Here is a 12548-nt window from a genome sequence, read left to right as displayed (position 1 = left end):
CTGGGATATAGTTTCCCTCCTTGTATTGGATTTTCCATCTATTATTCTTTGTAGGGCTGGATTTGTGTTCAAATATTGTATAAATTTAGTTTTTCCTGGATTATTGTGGTCTCTCCATCTATGGTGATTGAGAGTTTTGCTGGTTATAGTAACCTGGGCTGACATTTATATTCTCTTAGTGTCTGTATGATATCTGTCTAGGATCTTCTAGCTTTCATAGTTTCTATTGAGAAGTCAGGTGTAATTCTGATTGGTCTGCCTTTATATGTTACATGTCCCATTTCCCTTACAGCTTTTAGTATTCTTTCTTTGTTTTGAACACTTGGTGTTTTGATTATTATGTGTCAGGAAGAATTTCTTTTGTGGTTCAATCTATTTGGGGTTCTGTAGGCTTCTTTTATGCTCACTGTCATTTCATTCTTAAGGGGAGGGAAGTTTTTTCTATGATTTTGTTGAAGATATTTACTGTGCCTTTTAGTTGATGTTCTTTGCCCTCTTGTATTACTATTATCCTTAGGTTTGGTCTTCCCATTGTGTCCTGGATCTCCTGAACATTTTGGGTTAGGAGATTTTTGATTTTTGCATCTTCTCTGACTGGTTTTTGTGTGTTTTCTATGTTGTCTTTGGGCCGTGAGATTCTCTCTTCCATCTCTTGTAGTCTGTTGGTGATGCTTGCATCTTTGAATACTGATTTTTTTTTTTTTTTAGGTTTTCTGTCTCTAGGGTTGTCTCTTTTTGTGTTTTCTTTATTGTTTCTATTTCCATTTTCAATTTTCTCACCTGTTTGGCTGTGTTTTCTTGTAGTTCTTTGAGTGATGTTTGTGTTTCCTCTTTAAGAGCTTCTATTTGTTTATGTGTGTCCTCCTGTGATTGTTTAAGGGAGTTATTCACGTGCTTCTCGAATATCTCCATCATCATCGTGAAGTATGATTTAAGTTTGAGTCTTCTTTTTCTGGAGTGTTTGCCAATGCATTACTTGCTGTTGTGGGAGAGCTGGGTTCTGATGTTGCCAGGTTGTCTTGATTTCCATTGCTTAATTTCTTCTGTTTTCCTCTTGACCTCTTGTTATCTGTGATCATACGTGGTCCTGTTGTCAGTGACTGGTGCCTGTCTATCTGTGTATCTGAGGGCCTGTGGGCTCTGGAAGAAAAATGCTTCTGAGTGTTCGGCTTCTTGTGGGCAAGAAGTGAATTCTGGTGATAGTGACTCTGCTCTGTCTTGTGGGTTCAGGTGGGAGCTCTTGTGAGACTATTCTGGGAGCTCCCCTCTCTGCCCACAGGTACTGAGTATTACTGGTGGAGACCTGGCTCTTTCTATAAACCAAAACTGACCATTTTCTAGAGAGCCCAGTACACTCTGCTCTCTGAAAACTCTCGGTGTGCTCTCCCTGGGCCTATATGCCAGGTTTACCTCTGGTCCGAGTGCAAGAGGGCCTGTGGCACTGATCTGCAAGCAGAGCTTTTCAGGGCAGATACAGAGTCCCTCTGACAGAGGCCCCTTACTGTGGGCTGGAGGAGAACCTTTTCTGTGAGCACTGCCAAGCCCTCTCTGTGCTCTGGTTACACATGGTGCAACCTCACCAGGCCTGTGCCCCAGGATCAAGGTGAGTCCTTTTGAATATAATGTTTGGCATGCAGAAATGTGAGCTATAAAGTTTTGTTTTATGCTGTTAAGTATAGGAATTCATTACAGCATCAGAAGAAAAGTGATGTATACTCAATCATGTGCAATTGCATTCTAAAGAGAATAGGTAATGAACACTGTAAACAGTCTACTTTAAAATTGCAGGGTGGACTCATTTGCATCATGAAATGATTCTTAATATTAAAAAAGGATAAAAGGTTCCTTTAAGTAGCACTTATTTAAGTGTTTGTTTATAGATCATTACTTGCTTAACAGAGGCAGAAACTAAAAGATGGAATGTTCCAAGCTATTACTGATTAAACAGCAATTAGAAATGAAGATAAAGTGTGGGATCACAATAATAACAAATGGACATTTACACATTCATTTCAAATATTTACATTTTACACAACTAAACAAAATTTCTAGCATCTCTAGTTTTCTTCAATATATTCATTCCCCTTTTCAACTTGCATCTAAGTCAGGCAAGAAACTGGCGCTCCAAGGACACTAAGCACAATGAGAAAAGCAGGGTCTCTTGTCCTTGAAGGTCAGACAATAGTATGGGGGCTCTAAGTCTTATTGACTTGTAATTCTTTCTGACATAGCTTTTGGGAGCAGAAAATACTCTCGCCAACTCCCAGGGACCTAGCCCATTATCACATTTGATTCTGAGAGGGATCCAATTTTGGTCCAATGTTTCAACTATAAAAGTTGTCACAATCAAAATGTAGTCACTGTGTCAATCAAAATAAAAGGTAAATTGGTTGGTGAGGTTGTGAAGGAAGGAAGGGTTCTTATGTGGGATTGATTGACAGTGACTATCATAAACATTCTTTCATAGCCACAATCTTGAACAAGGGTCAAATGAAAAGCAAAAACCTAGAAACTTCAAGGACATTATCTTCATCCTGGCCTGGCACCAACACTCTGGCTACTAATCTTCATGTCACTGGACTATTGTTTCAAAACATTTGATGTAATCTTTCTCACTTTTATCTTTGAAAGCTTTTACTAACCTTCATTTTTTGAACATGCTCACAATTCATATTGAGACAGAAAAGTAGGTAGAATGAACGTAGAGTGCAGAAGACCTGCTACAAAATGGACAAACTGAGCATATGAGAAAATGAGAACTCCATATATGTCAACCAGAGGCAACTAGCACTAGCCGGAACCACTGGCACAAGCATGGAGTTACTGTAGTCTCTGAGGGTAATTTTCCTGTGACTTGTTATAAAACTAAAATGGATAACTTTAGGTAGACAGTTAAGATGCTAATGATACATGCAATGTATGGATTGCTATGTCGAACTACAGGTAACAGTATGCTTGAGAAATACTATGGAATGCCATTGAGGCAGGAAAGCATTATTATGTAGACAACTCAAAAAGACTCCATAATGTGACATATAAGTTCCCTCAGTTCTACAAGTATGACTCCCTGCTCCAGCCCAATTTCTCCTCTGGAAGGTATATTTCCTGACCAACTATACCCACTTCTGCTACCCACACATTTCTACCCAATATTTGTTTAAGAATAAGAGAACCCAGATGTCCTTCAACAGAGGATTGGATACAGAAATTGTGGTACATTTATATAATGGAGTACTACTCAGCTATTAGAAACAATGACTTTATGAAATTTCTAGGCAAATGGATAGAACTAGAAACAATCATCTTGAGTGAGTTAATCCAGTAAAAGAATATACATTATATGCAGTATGTACTCACTGATAAGCAGATACTAGCCCCCAAAAGCTCTGAATACCCAAGAAACAATTCACAACCTTATGAAGCTCAAAAAGAAGAAATGCCAGAATGTGAATGCCTCAGTCCTTCTTAGAAGAAAGAACAAAACACTCGTGGGAAAAAAACAAGGTCAAATAGAGGAGCAGGGATTGAAGAAAATATCAATCAGAAGCTGCCTCACATGGGGATCCACCCCATATGCAGCCAACAAACCCAAGCACTATTGATGATGCCAAGAAATGCTTACTGGCAGGAACCAGATATGGATGCCTCCTCAGAGGCTCTGCCAGAGTCATACAGATATCGCTGAAGACGCTTGCAGCTAACCATTAGACTGAACAAGGTGACCCCAGTGAAGGAACTAGAGAAAGGACTGAAGGAGCTGAAAGGGTTTGCAACCTCATGGGAAGAACAATATTATCAACCAACCAAACCCTCCACAACTTGCATGGGCTAAAACACCAACTACTGAGCACACACAGAGAGACCCATGGCTCCATTTGTATATACAGCAGAGAAAAGCATTGTCTGGCATCAATGGGAGAAGAGGCTTTTGGTCCAGTGTAGGGGGATACCAAGGCACTGAATTGGAAAGGGTGCATCTTCATGAAAACAAGTGGAGGGTGAGGGGTTATGGGAGCAGGGAGGGGGATAACATTTATAATGTAAATACAGAGAATATCCAATAAAATAATTTTAAAAAATCTTGCTTGTGTAAGTGCCCACTGAATCTTGATATTTACCAGTGTAGAACATATTTATTCCCATTGCTTTGTTCTAATATTATAAAATAAATATTATTTGATGAATCTTTCTCTTGTTATTTAGTTTGACATTGGTAAATAAACCAAGGTTCCAAGAGGAAAACCATTTTTTTTTTTCAAGTTCATAAAACTTGACTTCCAAACTCATTACATTTCTGCTGCACCAACTGCCTTTTCTGATGTCACAGAATTGGATGAGATTGAAGACAGGCCATAAAAGCAAAAGTGAAGCAGCAACAGATGTATCTACATGAAGATAATATGGGACTCAGACCAGTAGTCACAAAGTCATTATTTTGACTATTAGGTCACTATTTACTTTGTTTCCTCTGTCTGTACAAGGCAAGAACATTGGTAGTGCAATTAATAATAGTTCTCACCATAATCTTTATATATTCAGTTTCCAGTTATAATAGTCATCTGGTGTGAGCAGCTTGTTTTAAAAATGTTAACTAGAACTGAGGACTGTGAGCCAGTTTATTCTGGATCCAAATATGAATGATCTTTGCCTGGGAACATGGGTTCAGAGCACCCGAAATATTATGCTCCATTCTGGTAACCCGTTTATGACATTTTTATAGTTATTAATATATATTAAGACATGTATGATGCATTTGTGAAGACATCAGGCTATGGCAAAGAAAGAAAACTGCTATAGACTTTACCCACTCTCTGAAGATACTCTGACCCTTGGGGTTGGTTGAAGTCAGTGGTCTACTGGGGAATTCCAAAAGGATTTGCCTAAAAGTTACAATTATTTAAAGTCAAGCACAGGAGTGGGTTATAAATAACTACCAAGGGTTCTAAAGATAACTCCTGGTATTTTGGCTTTAGAACTACAACATTTCAGTGCCCACAATTAGTGGAGTTCTAATCAGTCAACTGGTCTTGTAAGATTCTTAACTACAGGTAAGCCTGTTTTCCAGAAACTTTATTCTATACTACCCTGTTGCCTTGAATTCAGATTTTAACTTTGATATAGTAAAAGTTTTAAAGTTTATTTTAAACCAATGAGCATTTTTATTACTTTGTAAATATTGGGCATGAGTATTCTTCATAGACTGTCAGTGTGATTGTACAGTTTTCTTAGCATTCACTAGACAGGATTCTTGGTTTAATAACATTGGTCTTCTGTTACACCCAGCTATTTCCCATAACTCTATGGTTTCTATGAAACAATCAGTCATGTGCGTATCCATTCCGATTCATTAATTAAAACCCTCTAGGCTAAGCAAAGCATGTGCATATGCCTTTAAAATGCCCAGCATGCAGAGGCAGAGGCAGAGGGGCAGAGGGGCAGAGGGGCAGGGGGCAGAGGGGCAGAGGGGCAGAGGGGCAGAGGGGCAGGGGGCAGAGGGGTAGAGGGTCAGGGGGGCAGAAGGGCAGGAGGCAGAGGGGCAGAGGGGAAGAGGGGCAGGAAGGCAGGGGGGCAGAGGGGCAGAGGGGCAGAGGGTCAGGGGGGTAGAGGGGCAGATGGGCAGGGGGCAGAGGGGCAGAGGGGCAGATTCTGTTAATTTGAGGCCAAGGCCAGCCTGGAAAACATAGAGAGTTCACAAACAGCCACAGCTACAATGAAACTCTATCTCAAACCAAAACAAAATTCTAAACAATCAACCTTTGGCCAGGTTTGTGCTCATTCTTTTGACTGATTTATTTTTTTAAAAATTTCAAATAAGACTCAGTATTTATTGCAAGATTTCCATATAAGAGTAGATCCCAAAATTATTTAATAATTTTAATGTTGATTTTGTGTGCAGTGGAACACTTAGTTCAAGGAGGATTCTCAACACAATTGTAAACCATTCATTAATTTTTCAATGAATGTTTTAATATTGCCAATTGTTTGCTACATATTTGAAATTCATACACATGGATTATCAAAAATTTTCTAGTTCTTTATATTGCTTCTAGTATTTGTAGGAAAAGAAGAAATGATTGATTGCCTATAATAAAAGTATTCAGAGAACACAAATACAAAGAAAAAATCTAACATAAGTAATATATATTATAGCTTTCTGTTTCTGTGACAAAATATTAAGATGATCACAATAATGCTTTTTCTGTCTGCTATGATAGATTATTATTGAAGAGACACATATTGGGGGAAAGCTGTTAATATTAAGGAGTCAGACAAGGAGGAAAAGAAGGAGAAAAGAGGTGGAGGGAGAACAAGAGGAGGGGGAAGAAAAACAGGGACCTTATATCCATTCAATGGTGTATCTTTTTCCCTGGCTGCCACTTTCTAAAGATGCTCTGCTTCCTGATTAATAACTCACGGTCTGATAATCAAGCCCTTAGACCATTACCATTTATGATCTAATGGGTAATGATGAAACAGTTTTTTACACTGGTTACAAAATAAAATAAATGAATTGTTCAAAATGTATAAGAATCAGCCAGATAGCCAGATAAGAAATAAATGCCAGCACACATAGTTCCAAGAGTACAAATGCCTAGGAACAAAGCATGAGATAGTTATGCGAAAGACCAGCTAATTAATTCTTAGACAATGTCTGGTTACGTTCACATATAGGCTGAGCAGGAAAATACAATGAACAAGATACAGTCAGCAAGCAAAGTTGATAATTGCCTGTATTATACCTGATCTGGGAGCCTGTCCCTTGAAGGTGATGGCAGAGTATGTTGAGTCATCTGATGGGATGTGTATAACAGAGAACTCTGCAGATACCAGGAAACTAACTTTTATAGCAGAATATATTATTTCTGGATTTTCATGCTCCACACCATTCCTAGTTCACCACAATCCATCTTCCTTGCTCGGTCCTCAATCGTCTGAGTTACAATATTGTCAAAGAGGAGATAATGAAAACATAGGAGGTACCGTGTAAGCCTGAAAGGACTGCAGGAAGGTTAGACAAAATGATGCAGGAATCTGAGAGAAAGAATGGCCTGCTGGAAAATAGAAGTGTAACTATGTTCAGAGGATGATCAAACAGAATGCATATTGTGGTGGTTTGAATATGCCTGGACCATGGGAAGTGGCACTATTAGGAGGTGTGGCCTTTTTGGAGTAGATGTAGCCTTGTGGGAGGAAGTGTGCCACTGTGGACATGGACCTTGAGGGTTTTATTCTGCGCTCAGGTTCCACTGGCTTCAGATAAAGACGTAGAATTCTCAGGACTTTCTCCACCATGTCTGCCTACATGCTACCATAATTCCTGCCATGATTATAACAGACTAAACCTCCAGAACTGTAAGCCAGACACAATGAAATGTTTGCCTTTATAAGAGTTGCCTTGGTCATGATGTCTCTTTAAAGCAACGGGAACCCTAACTAAGACACACCTTTGAAATCCCCTTGAGTGGGGCCTACAACAAAAACAGTGTCCTCTCCAGTGGGTATTTCAGGAAAGAAACCCTGTGGTAAGTTTTAAGTTCAGAGGTTTAATATTCATACTTATTATTGTCAATTTGGTCTGTGACTCACTTTTTCCAACAGAGAGTATATGATGAATGTGATTGACATTTTGCTTAAATGGACAAGGACTAACTCTCCAGGGAGACAAAGAAACATAGTTCCGTGTGGGTTTCCATTCTTGCTCCTCTGACAACTGCCTTCATTTGTGTCTCACTCAGGGTTTCCTTTTCCACTTTCCCGAGCATTGGCCCATTCTGCTTTGTCTTCCCAGGGTGATCTTCCATTCTAGGAATAATATTATTAAGGCTTTATATTCACCGCCCAGGTTACGTGAATTATTTCTGAAAACTTTTCTTTCATCCATTTTCATATCCAAGAGAGCTGGATGCTTTGCTTGACAGCTGATATACCTTGAGTAAAGCCCAGAGTTTTCCATTTGCCTAGTTGGAGAGTTTGAAGGCTTTTGGAAATGTCTATGGAATTTACTCACTAGCAGCCTGGGTGGTAGGAGAATGTTCTGGAAAGTGTACATGGGGATATGAGAGAGTTGTCCTTTTCCCTCTTCCCTGACTGGAAAGGAACAGAATAATTAGGACACTCACTTTGTTTTCTTCTATGAGGTTGTCACTGTCACAATTAGGTCTACTATATCACCACAGTTTCCATGTTAGTTCTTTTTTACAACTTTCATTTCGTACTTGACTTTTAGGATGAAGATTGTTCTTAACACTTATAAAAGAATCTCTTTTCACATCTGCGTAAGACTCTTTAAAGCATCAGTAGCCGCTTTGCGTTTTCATTGTCTCATTTGATCCTTACAACTCTCTTACATAGTCCTAATGATGGTGGTAAAAATCTTTCAAGTCTTAATTCCATTCCAGGTAATATTCTAGAGGCTCTGCACTGCCTGATGTTGTTTGTCCTCACCCTGCAATGGAGATACTTTGTTACTCCCATCTTTCATGTATGAAATGCAAATGCTATATTTCTAAGGTAAATATATTCATATTCTCAAGGACAAATGTTTCCGGCTACAGAGGTAGTGCATAAGGTCAAGCCTCCTGTCTCCAAGTTGCTGCACATTTATCTTGTTGGACAGTAACTCAAACTGTAAGCTATACAATATTCACATGGGATTTGATTAACGACAGATCCCATCTCAGTTAGTCTTGGGTGAAGCCCAAAAGTTCACATTTGGGAAACAGTCATCATGTGGATGCTGGAACACTCTGGGTAAGAAGGCTGTAGGAGTCTGAAGACAAGACCTTGTCTCTGAATTCTTCGTTCTGACATTAAGATCCTGTTCCAAAGAGGGATCTCCTCACTGATTCTCAACTAACTCCAATTTACTTGAAAGCAGTGGCTAGAATGGGAAGTTGCACTTCCACTGTGGAGGCAAAGAGAACCATAGAGACATCACAGGCTCTAGGGGAAGCCTTACAGAGAAAAAGTTCAGATTTGATGCTTTCAAAGGCAGCTTTAGTTGCTATGAGTGAGGAAGAGACAGAAAAGATGACATGATTTTTTAATCCAAGGAAACATATTTCATCTATGGAAATTCCATATACTTTACAAGATATTTAAATTAGAGCTTTTTAACATACCCAAGAGCTAGTACCTGGAAAAAAACCCAACTATTCCTGATTTTCATGTGTTTACAGTGAGCTTTTAAAATGCATGAAGACATTGGTTTGCAGATGAAACAGTAAAGATACCTTTGCATTGTTCAGTTTATGTGATCAGTTTAGAAGTCTGGCAGAAGCACTGCTCTGTGCCATTAGAACTCAGTAAATAATTTTTGATGATGGTATAATTTTTCACTGTTTATTCCCATTAAAAGTTTCTTAACTAGTTATATACTGCTATCCTCTTTGAGTTTTTGATGTTATGATCAATGCTGAAATCAATCTGTTTCAATGTTCTATGGTTTTCTTACAATAAAGGCCTGGGTGTGAAGTTAGTGAAGTCATAATTTTAGGCATTTTTAAGACTTGTTACATAGGCCCAACTTGCTTCTCGGAGTTACTGTTTTCCAGAAAGTTAAGTTTTATAGATGTCTTCTTTAAAGGCTAGGATGTGAGACTGATCCCAGATTCTGCATCATGGAAAATCAGAGCATGCTCAGCTATTTATAATATTTATACATTGTTTTGCTGGTCCTTTTTTTCCTCACTCATCAGAAGGATGCCAGTAATGGACCACTTTGATTCCTGGTGCATGATCATTAAGGACACAGTGTGTTACATATTTGGGTGATGGTTGTTTCAGACTATGTTGTACAAAGAAGGGCATGAAAATGAGCTGCAAAAGAAGAAAGCCAACTCTATTTCTGTTCTCTTACCAGAAAATCTTCAGAAAAGTTCTGTGGATTGTCTTCTAAGAGAATCTTTATATGATCCACTTTGATCATGTATTCTGTTAAGCTTAACTAAAATTAAAGCTACTGTTGTTCAACAAAGGTTCTTTTCCACCTATTAGCATGTGTTTTTCTGTTGTTCAGTCATGCGTCTTCACATGTGTGGGAAGGGTGGGACTCAGGGAATAGCAGTGAGGGTTCCAGACAATTCACACTCGGCAGTGCAGGTACCTTACGTGGGAAGCAGTGTACACAGTGTACAACAGTGACGGAGCTGCTAGCTCAGGAAAGGAAAGAAATGAGTCTCATCTTCAGAGGAGTCTCTAGGTCCTGAGAAGGCGCTGAAACAGAAAACTAACATACCTTCAGTGTGATATGAGCCTGGTCTCAGAAAGCCCAGACCCAACTCAGTGCTGATCACATGAACAAAGCTTGGACTTGACCTCAGGCTCCATGAGCCCCAAAACAGTCAAGGTTCACTGTAACCACAATGGAAAAAGGTCTGGCAAAACCAGAAACTATGCTCTAATTAAAAAGACTTTTCTCTATTTATTCAAATAATAAGGCTCATAGACTATAGAACACATGATTCTGGGTCAGTCTTTGACACTTCCTAAGCCTTCTAATCCTTTCAAATTATGTCACACCCTGATGACTAAACATTCAAATATATGAGCCTTTGGGGCTATTTTTATTCAAACAATACTGATTGAAATATAATAACAGATTTCATTATGACATCTCATCAGATATTATGATCATATTCACACCCATCAGTCCTTTCTTGTCTTCTTTCCATTTCTACTGCTCTTTTTCCTCTTCCCAACCTATTGTTTCTGTTATTTTTCTGTTGTCACATCTTTAGTGCTGATAATCACAGCTATTGGGAGTTCAAGTGTCCATGAGCTATATTGCACTAGGAAGAAAGTGTTCTATAACACTCCAGACATTCCTCTAGTCCCTCTTCCACAATGCTTCCTAAACCTATGTAACATAAACCCCATTTAGGACTAAGTGTTCAAAAGTTACCACACATTCATCAATGATGAGTCTCTGTAGTAACTTATGTCCATTGGGGGAAAAAAATCCTCTGTGATAAAAAGTGACAGAAGCACTGATTTGTGTGCATAAACAAAGTAAAATATAGTCAGAATATTATGTCTTGTTGGCAAAACATCAATAGTACTTTCCTTACTAGAGCCTATGACCTTCCACATACATTTCTAGTACCAGTTATGAATTCCCTCCTAAGTAACAAGCCTTGTATCCAGTAAGAAAGCACTTTGTTATGTCTATAGCAGACTTGCCACTATTGTACTGTAAGTGCCCATGGTTACTTACTTGACTAAGGTCACCTATATGGCTGAGGGAAATTAAACTAGACCAGTTGGAGGCTCCACAGCAAGACTGGCTCTGACAACTTTATTGAGAGCAATCAAACCTTTTATCCCTTTATCAGAAACAGAATTTAATGGCAATTACCTGGATCAATACAGTTGTAGTTGCCTGGATTCAATGATGTTTGCAAGTCATACAGGGTACACAAGATTAATGTCTATTTAAGATTCATAGTCCTGTCAAGCTTCCATGTTTCCTTGACTTCTAAGGGAACAGAAATACAGAGATGCCTCAATGCTTCAGTGTCTGAGGAAATGCCTTGGTTTTTCAGGAACCAAGATAGGCCATGGATTCTAATCTGAAAAAACCTATGGGGCACGTCTCTCATGGCAGCTAAGCCAGGGCAACTTCATGACATTGTGCCAGTGGTCACATCTTTCCTGGGTTATCAGTAGTAGAGCATCTGGGGAAAATGTGTTATCATGAGATAACACGTAAGCCAAATTTGCTCCAGTATACAGCTATTACCATTATGTATCTTTACCATTACTTGGACTCTTTTCATATAGTTTATGGCTATCAAATAGTCTTCTCAGCATGATGAAGGATGATCCTCATAAAGGATGATCCTTCCCTCGTCCGGTATGTGCAGCAACCTGGGTCTGATAGAACCTTGCCACCTGAGACCTTTGATGACTTTCATTTCTAGCCCACATCCTTTTGTCTTCTGAGATCCCTTCCTCTTTATCCTCATCTCAGGATTGTACTGGGTTTAAGACTTATTGAGTGTCTTACTCAGGGTTTCTATTCCTGCATTATGACCAAGAAGAAAGTTGGGGAGGAAAGGGTTTATTCAGCTTGCACTTTCATATCACTGTTCATCACCAAAGGAAGTCAGGACTGGAACTCAAGCAGGTCAGGAAGCAGGAGCTGATGCAGAGGTCATGGAGAGATGATACTTACTGGCTTGCTCCCCTAGTTTGCTCAGCCTGCTTTCTTACAGAACCCAGTTCTACCAGCCCAGGGATGGCTCCACCCACAATGAGTTGGGCCCTCCCCACTTGATCACTGGTTGAGAAAATGCCTTAGAGCTGGATTTCATGGAGACATTTCTTCAGCTGAGGCTCCTTTCTCAGTAATAACTCCAGCTTGAATCAAGACACAAAATGAGCTAGCTTACTTTTTCTCCATGCATAATGCTACTACCTTTACAGGCAGGTGTGCAAACAGAAGAATGGACTCTTCTAAAAGATAAAATTGGATGATCACCTGTCTCTTCTGAATGTAGATGGGTTGTGCTTGGGTGATTGATAGTTCTGTATCCCAGACAAGTAAA

This window comes from Micromys minutus, assembly GCF_963924665.1.
Source record: "Micromys minutus genome assembly, chromosome: 12".
NCBI lineage: Eukaryota > Metazoa > Chordata > Mammalia > Rodentia > Muridae > Micromys > Micromys minutus.
The sequence above is the reverse complement of the archived record's forward strand: the minus strand, read 5'-3'. Positions refer to the sequence as shown.